Source organism: Giraffa tippelskirchi, chromosome 6 (genome assembly GCF_054371585.1).
Source record: "Giraffa tippelskirchi isolate mGirTip1 chromosome 6, T2T-mGirTip1v1.2.pri, whole genome shotgun sequence".
Classification (NCBI taxonomy): domain Eukaryota; kingdom Metazoa; phylum Chordata; class Mammalia; order Artiodactyla; family Giraffidae; genus Giraffa; species Giraffa tippelskirchi.
The window spans coordinates 55,182,029-55,191,038 of NC_137280.1; the positions used below are offsets into that span (position 1 = coordinate 55,182,029).

Consider the following 9,010-nt stretch of genomic DNA (forward strand, 5'->3'; position numbering starts at 1 on the left):
GGCTGAGAGGAGTCTCTGCATCTGTCCCTCCATCATGTGCTCAGCTAAGTGCTGGTAGGGAAGTGAAACGGGGAGACAAATCTAAGTAGAGCATGGGGGGATAGACTCAGTGCTCAGTGCCAGCCCTGCGGTCACACCCTCTCACTCCTCCAATGGATGCCCTCGCGATGACCACTCCCTGGTTTGTCTGGAATGGTCATAACTGATATATGCTGCCCGGGCATAACCATTAATGGAGTCCTTCTGCTCTTGCAAGCATGACCTGGTTGGGATGGCCAACGCCATAGAGATCACTCTAGTATAGGTGTCATCACCCCATTGCACAGACAGAGCAACTGAGGCTCAGAAAGCCTGTATAATTTGCCCCTCTTCACAAAGCCAGTGGTTGATAGCAGCATATGAGGACAGACTCTGCTTCTCTAAGCTTCAGTTGTCTCATCAAGGAAAGAATCTGACTCACTCTGAAGCCCACATTCTCTCCTTGAACATAGGTACTGGGGTAAAGGCTAAAACGTCAAAGAAACCTTGCTTATTTTTTAAGCTTAGCTCAGGTAGCACCAGTGGTAAAGAATCCTCCCGACAATGCAGGTGGTGTAAGAGATGCCAGTTCGATTTCTGGATCAGGATGAACCCCTGGAGAAGGGCATGGCAACTCACCATAGCATTCTTGCCTGGAAAATCCATGGACAGAGAAGCCTGATGGGTTACAGTCCATGGGGTTTCAAAGAGTCAGACATGACTGAAGTGACTTAGCATGCAGCACATTCACAGCTGCTCCCATCTAAAACTTGCTATAAGTTGTCAGTAAGCTTTTCAGAAAGACACTTATTTTCTCACTATTTAAAATCTAATAGACATAAATATTTGGAAGCAGACACATTAATAGGATGGTAATTTCTTATATTTTTTCACTGTTTTTTCTTGATTTGAAGAAAACCACTGAGCACACCTTGTGTGCACTTGTCAAAACCTAGCATCAAACATTTATTCACCCCTAGAGGTGGCCCCAGACTTCACCTCCTGTTACCATCCCTCTCTCAAGCAGAAAGCCTGGAGTCAGAATGTGAAGAGGCCACTGATAGCTGAGATGGCATTTTTTATCTGCTCTAGGCATTCCAGGCCACCGACTACAGAGCCACAGGGTGACCAGCCAAGGGCCAGCAGCAACTCTCAGGCCCCTTCCTCACTCGTGTCCAGGAGGACAGGGTTCTGACCCCAGCAGCCATCCAGTTCAGCTTCAAACACCGATGACTTAGAGACCAATCGTTTCAGAATCCTTTTCTTTTGAAAACATTCCAGTAATCTTTTGAAAAGAAGAGGTGAAGTCACAATATTAATTGGCTCAAAGTGTAAGTGCCAACTGCAAGGAAAAACACTCCTTTTGTGCTATCAAATTAAAAATATATATAAACCTCCAGTGGGTTCCTAGGACTTTATGCAGCCTGGCAACCTGACATATTAATAGCTTAATTTTAAAAAAAACAATTCCTCCACATCCCTCTTTATGTTCTTCCCTAAGCCGGCTTCAAGATGTTTTGACAGACGGATAATCTTAAAATATTGAAGGTCATTCCCTCCTTCCTCCTCCTTCCAAACCCAAACCAGAGAAGCATCAATTCGGTAGTTTAGATCGGCCATGGCTTCTGTGATGTCACAGGAAGAACAACTGAGCCTCTCGATGACACAAATTGATTTTCCAAAGAGGAAATGGCTTCGTGCTCACTAGGACATTTGGATCTTCACTTAACACCTCAACACTGAGATGTCATTATTTTTCAGCTTTCTTGTTTTAATGATTTTCTCCTAGATGAGCAAATAGTCTGTAAAAGGAGTACCTGGATTTACTTGTCAGAACCGTAGAAAAATTAGAAGACTGAATAAGATTAGTTCCAGGTGTGGTGTATTACATTATATTATTTTGTAACAGAAAATGTCTTAAGAAGTGGTTGTTGTGTTTCAGCTAAGAAATTACCCCTCTAAGCAGGAGATGCTAATGGTAAAGTTTCACTAGCTAGTTTGGTAAAAGGATGAGCGGAGAGATGAAAGGGAAGGCCTGCAGAGCCTTTATTGCTGCTCAAATTAAATGAATCCAAAATCAATAGTTCACTTAAAGCACAATGGAATTTCTTTTGTATCTTGGATTTAAAAAAAAGGCAACCCATACAACTGCCTTCCACATTTTTCTGCAGGTAACAAATTGTGCAGATATTTCAGCTAGGAGGCAACTGGGAGAAATACAGAATAGGTGCCTAATAAAGTTTAAATAAATTTCATTTTAAAATAATGCAACCTTTTAAAACATTACAGGTTGAGAAATAATGAATAAAACAAGCCAGTAAGATTTCTTCTCTTTCTTTTTGGTACTATAGATTCTAAAATTCTTCTATACATCATTTTTAAAAAGCAGAATGGGTTCTTGACAAATATTAGCAACTGGGTGAATAGTTTAGAGAGGTCTTAGAGTGACAAAGGGTGAAAACCAGTATTCTAAATTTCTTAGGGCCCCTTTGTCTTTTCCAGTGCAATCTTCCGGACATCCATGAACACCCCCTCCACCCTCACATGACTGTAGGACAACTATAACCATTAGGATCCAGAGCTGTATGTATTGAATGAGATTTTATATGAAAAAGTGCTTTTGCAAACTGTCAACATCAATACAAATATAAAGAATTGGTATTATAAAACATTTCTCCATTCATTAACCTGGTCTTTTCCTAAATCTTTCTCACCGTATCTGAATTAACCAAGTATTTCTATGGCACAGAGCCCACGCGTCATTCTAACACCTAGAGGGCCCACTGGAAGATGCAGCAACACCATAGGAAGCCCATGGGGAGGGTAGATGCTCCTTGTACATGAGGAGGAAACAGGCTGACAGGCGAGGATGTGATGGGTTCCAAGTACCAGTGAGTCCTGGAGCCAAGCCTTCTGAGAGAAAGAGAAGAGAAGACGCTGGTGGTAGAGGGGAGCGGAGGGGAGTTGTTAGACTGAAGATGCTAACAAGAGCCGTGAAAACTGAACTACTGTGGGGACCAGGAGCCCTGGGAGTATGGTGCTCATCACCCCTGGCACACGCTAGGCACACGCTGGCATATGCGTTTGCCTCTGCGTGTAGAGTAGTTGGATGGATCATGAGTGGGTATCAATGATGAGATGGTGAGTTGCCTAACGGGATTCCTGGGACTCTGGGAAGGAAAGAAGAGAGGCCAAAGATAAAGCTGGTTTTCCTCTGTGCACGGTGGACCACAGAAGTAGGGGAGAGGCTCAACCCACATGCTCAACAGATAAGTCCAGGTGGAGCCAGTGATAAAAACACGAAAAAAAAAAAATCAGAGGAGACACTGAAGAACTAGGTTGGTATCATGTGACAGAGGTCAGAGCTGGAGAGATTTAATGGGAGTGATGGTAATAGTGAGTGTTTACTGCATGATTACGACGTGCCAGGAACTAAGTACCCTCAGTATATTATGCTGAAGACCAAGTGCATTAGCTCATGTGCTTAGAACAATCCTCTGACACAGGCACTATTTTTACCCCTGTTTTATAGAGGAGGTAGTGTTGGCCAAGGAGGCTAAGAAGCTTGTCCAGAGAGATGCAGCTATAGACACATCACTGAGTCCAGACTCACCCAGAGTGCCTGCCTCCAGAAACCTCTGCCCCTCCAATAAAGGGTCGACAGTGTTGGGCACAGTAGAGGGGTCGGGACACTGAGAAAATGTGTGTGTGTGCACACACACACATACACACATATAATTTGAAATAGAGGTCATCGATATCCACTGAGAGAGTATTTTTACTACCTTAGTAGTGGCAATGCAGAAGACATAAGACAATCGGGTTGAATCCCCCTGGGTCAGGAAGATCCCCTGGAGGAGGAAATGGCAACCCACTCCAGTATTCTTACCTGGAAAATCCCACGGACAGAAGAGCCTGGTGGACTAGAGTCCATGGAGTCACAAAGAGTCAGACTGAAGCGACTTAGCAGGCATGCAGTGACAATAACAAGGCAGTTTACTCTTCCCTGGTGGCTCCGAGGGTAAAGTGTCTGCTTGCAATGCAGGAGAGCTGGGTTTGATCCTTGGGTCAGGAAAATCCCCTGGAGAAGGAAATGGCAACCCACTCCAGTACTCTTGCCTGGAAAATCCCATGGACAGAGAAGCCTGGTAGGCTACAGTCCATGGGGTCGCAAAGAGTCGGACACGACTGACTGACTTCACTCACTCACTCACTATCAGAGATATAAGAAATGGATAAAGAGAAAATTACAGCAACATGTGAGCTCACTTTCAGTCAAAAATAAAAGCAAAAGCTCAGTAAATGAATTCAAATGCCCCTAAGTCCACATTTGCTGACATTTGTTAGCACAGTATAACCAAGAAGAAAGTTACGATTAAATGGCTAGCGAAAGAGTTCATAGAGAGATGAACTGATGCACATCTCTATTTAGGGAAATATTTCCTTCTGAGCAGCCAGACAAGTGTCAGTCCCGAAGCCCTAACGCTCTAAGTTAGGTGGAGGCAAACTATGGCCTCTGGGCTAAATCTGCCAGCACCTGTGTTCATACAGTCCAGTAGCTAAAAACACCTGTTACTGTTCTGAATGGTTCAAAAAAAAAAAAAAAAAATCAAAGCACAATGCTATTTTCTTTAACTGTATGCATTCTTTTTTATATTCTTTTCCACTATGGTTTATCCCAGGATATTGAATATAGTTCCCTGTGCTCTACAGTGGGACTTTGTTGTGTATCCATCCTATATGTAATAGTTTACATCTGCTAAACCCAGTCCATCCCTCCCCCAAACTCTCTTGGCAAACACAAGTCTGAGCGCTATGTCTGTGAGTCTGTCAGAATACTATTTCTTGACAAACCAAAGTTATATGAAATTCCAATTTCAGTGTCCATGAATTCATTAAAGACAATTTTTTCCACTGGGGGTGAGGGGATGGTTTCGGATGATTCAAGCACATTACATTTATTGAGCACTTAATTTCTATTATTACTACATCAGCTCCACCTCAGATTATCAGGCATTAGATCCTGGAAGTTGGGGACCCCTGGTATATCAGATCTCTCTATAATATTCTTGCAACCTCCTATGAACCTACAATTATTTAAAAATAAAAGGTTTTTGTTTTTTGTTAAAAAAAAAAAAGCAGCATCTTTCAAACCAGCATTTTGTTATGACTGGCAAGGCCAACCAGAGGTCTCATCTCTGAAGAGATGAGCAATTTCTGTCTGTGTTGTGAGCTCTCATCTAGGCATCCAACTAATTCAGCCTTTTAAAGCACAAGCTGACCCCCATCTTCAATTGGCTGTTGGGTGTCCAGGGCTGAGGCAGTCCTTCCTCATCTTGGTGTAGCCTTGGTGTAACAACTATTAGTACTTTTTCCTGGATTACTTGAATTACTCACTATTCTCTGTGTTTCTTCTTTCCCTCCCACACACATAGAAAAAAATATATACTTTTGTACTTATAAAGATATACATAATTAAAATAAGAAACAAAGTACTTATAGATTCAAAATATCCATAAATGTGAAGTATTTAATTTTAATACATTTGCATCTATAGAAGATAGAAACAATTCACAAAATGTAGGAGAGATGGAATTTACTCATCATTTAAAGTAAACTGCTAGTAATTCATTTTTTCTAATTTCCTTCTTTCACATCCCAAGTAATAAAAACTATGTGATGCTGAATGATATCAAAATTGTTCAAAATCATGGTGGATATGCTCTGCAATCAAATATTCTACTCTGTGGGTAGTTTTTTCTATTGCATTTTGCAGATTGTCTACATCTTTATAGAAGTGAATTTATTAAAATTTCAAGTGGAATAAGGCTTTATAGGAATCCCATTTATTAACACTCCTTTATTTATTAAAATCAATAAATAATTAAACATATACTATTATATGTACCCTTCTTTGTATTACAATTACATTTCTTACATTTTATATTCACTTTTCTCTTTTGAATACAATCACTAATTCATGGCTTTTCACAATCTCCACTTGTTTCAATTAACTATTATGATTAACATCACTGTTATGAAGACGGTTCCTCCAGCTTAGACAGTGTAAACCACTTTAAATTTTCCCTTCTGTCCTTCAGCACCGCCCTTGACAACAGAAGGATATTCCAGATCAATTCTGGTTTTTCCCACTGGAAAACATGGAAGCAGTTTCTTACCCAGGAATCCAGATTCTTTTTCATGGTCTGCAATATCAGGTACGAAACATGGGCTCTAGGGGCCTGAGAGTGGGTGGGTGACAGTGTTGCTGCTGTGGGGACAATTAGAGGTGACAGATTAAAAAAAAAATCTTCATCTTTTTAACATCATGAGTTCATGCTAATTTTTCCAGTTTAACACATTAAGTTGCTTTTTATACTTTTCCTAATGTAGAGATTTCATCAACCACTGAGGCCACCTACGCTGACGGTTTGATGCTCACAACCAACACAAGAGGTAAATATTCATACCTCTTTCTACAGATCGGAGGGCTTCTCTAGTAGCTCAAAGGTAAAGAATATGCTGGCCAGTACAAGAGATGAGGCTTTGATCCCTGGGTTGGGAAGGAAAGGTTCCCTGGAGGAGGGCATGGCAACCCTCTCCAGTATTCGTGCCTGGGAAATCCCATGGACAGAGGAGCCTGGTGGGCTACAGTCTATCGTGTCACAAAGAGACACAACTGAGCAACTGAACAACAACTACAGATCAGAAGGCAGAGTTTTAGAAAGTACTGAATTGGCCATTGTTGTTAGAAAAGCAGAAAGTGGAATCAAACCCATAAATACGATAATTTCTTTACGAAAATATAAACCTATTAAAATTGGTGTAAATGTGTTTAGTAAATTATTCATGTGGTTTAGCAAGACCTTGTTTTTTTAACAAGCACCTAGAGGATTACCCTTGGCATTCCCCAAAGCTACCACTGCGTCTCCTTCCACTGGTTTTGTGTAGAACATAGTGGTCCCTTTTGTTTATATGTGATGGTCTTTCCATAAATCTAAAACTTTTGTTCCACTCTGTTTTTTAAGTCTGTTATTATATTCTCTTGTTTCTCTTTCCAAAACACCTTGGTTTACTTTTTGTCCTGATCCTCTACCCCTGCCTTGCGTGCTGCGTGCTCAGTCACTTCAGTCGTGTCTGACTCTTTGCAACCCCATGGACCACAGCCCACCAGGCTCCTCTGTTCATGGGATTCTCCAGGCAAGAATACTGGAGTGGGTTGCCATTCCCTCGATCTTCCTGACCCCAGGATCAAATCTGCATCTCTTGTGTCTCCTGTATTGGCAGGTGGGTTCTTTTCCACTGAGCCACCTGGGAAGCCCTACTTACTTTCTCTATTTTTCTCTTTTTCCCTCCACCCCCTGGGGAGATCATTTCTGGCATGTCCCACATCCTGATTCAATCTTGGTCATACTATTTCTCACTCCCAGATTTAAGCATGAGTTTTCGTTATGCTGTTGGATTGTTGTTTCCAAGCCACCTCCAGCTTCATCCCTCAGCTCACTGTTGCCTCAGGACCTCTCCTTACAGGTCTTCTTCGTGGAGTCCTGGGGACAAGGCTTCTTGCTCTCCTGTGAGGATGCCGCTGTCCTGAACGTGTCTGGGTCCCGCAGTGGTGTGGCCAACCTGGCCCATCCTCGAATCCCTGCTCTAACCCATCTCTGTAATACACTTCAACATCACTGCTCCCTCTTCCCCATCTCTGGTGCTTTGCTCACAAAGATGCCACCTCACAAATGCACTCTGTCATCTCCTATTTCCTCCCACTTTGGGGTCACTTGTTTCTGAGATTTGCCGTATCCGCCTTGTTCTGAGATCTTGGCAATAAAGGTCCTTCTGCTTGAAGAAAAAGCAAAGCAAATGGTAATCCACCAACAGTGGTTCCACAGAGGTGAGGACAGGAGGCCGGCTTTTCCAGCAGGCACAGACCCTGAGGAGTTCAGAGGAACAGGCAAGGATGTTACCCAGGCATCTCACCACTTTTCATTTACTTTCTTCCTTCTCTTCTTTCTTTTTTTTTCCTTCACATTTTGGCCACACCAATCAGCATGTAGGATCTTCCCAAACCAAGAATCGAACTGGTGCCCCCTGCATTGGAATCGTGGAGTCTTAACTACTGTAGCATCAGGGAAGTCCATCACCACCTTTCCTGAGGCAGGCGCCCTCCTTACATAAAACTGAGCCCCAGGTTTTGCCTCAGCACCACTTAGATGTCCTTCTGCAGCTCTTAGGTTTTCCATGTTGAGATTTTCACCATTACTGCACCTTCATGTGTTCATTGGGATCGATGCTATTCTGAACAAAAAGTCTCAACCTAAATAAATTTGAACTGTGGTGTTGGAGAAGACTCTTGAGAGTCCCTTGGACTGCAAGGAGATCCAACCAGTCCATCCTAAAGGAAATCAGTCCTGAATACTCACTGGAAAGACAGATGCTGAAGCTGAAACTCCAATAATTTGGCCACCTGATGCGAAGAGCTGACTCATTTGAAAAGACCCTGATGCTGGGAAAGACTGAAGGCCAGAGGAGAAGGGGACGACAGAGGATGAGATGGTTGAATGGCATCACCGACTCAATGGACAGGAGTTTGAATAAACTCCGGGGGTTGGTGATGGACAGGGAGGCCTGGCGTGCTGCAGTCCGTGGGGTCACAAAGAGTCGGACACAACTGAGCGACTGAACTGAACTGAAATAAATCTGATGGATTTTTTTTTTTTTCCCACAAAATAGCATTTCTTAGGGCTGGTAGAAGTTAGAGGACAGGAAATCTGTCAGGACAGGCCATCATTAGCATAAGGATTATTTCAGCCACAGTTTTATCTTTGTGAAGACACTGTTTATTGAATCCATTTCACAGTTGAGGAAATTGAGCTAGAGCAGCTAGTCCAAGGCTGCACAGCAAGCATATGCAAATTCAGAACACGGGCCTCCAGTGTATTTGGTTCAGAACTGTCAATCAAGTTTATTCTTAACCAAGGCAGCTGAAGACGAC

General features: G+C 42.5%; 1 long non-coding RNA gene across 1 annotated transcript; it reads right to left on the minus strand.

The window, feature by feature from the left end:
• Nucleotides 1-264: 264 nt before the first annotated feature.
• Nucleotides 265-7,686, minus strand: LOC145511562 (uncharacterized). The gene is made up of 4 exons (XR_014057946.1): nucleotides 7,523-7,686; nucleotides 6,198-6,289; nucleotides 3,908-4,099; nucleotides 265-1,820 (listed from the first exon to the last, which is right to left on the minus strand). It is a non-coding gene; the product is annotated as an uncharacterized LOC145511562 (long non-coding RNA).
• Nucleotides 7,687-9,010: the final 1,324 nt, after the last annotated feature.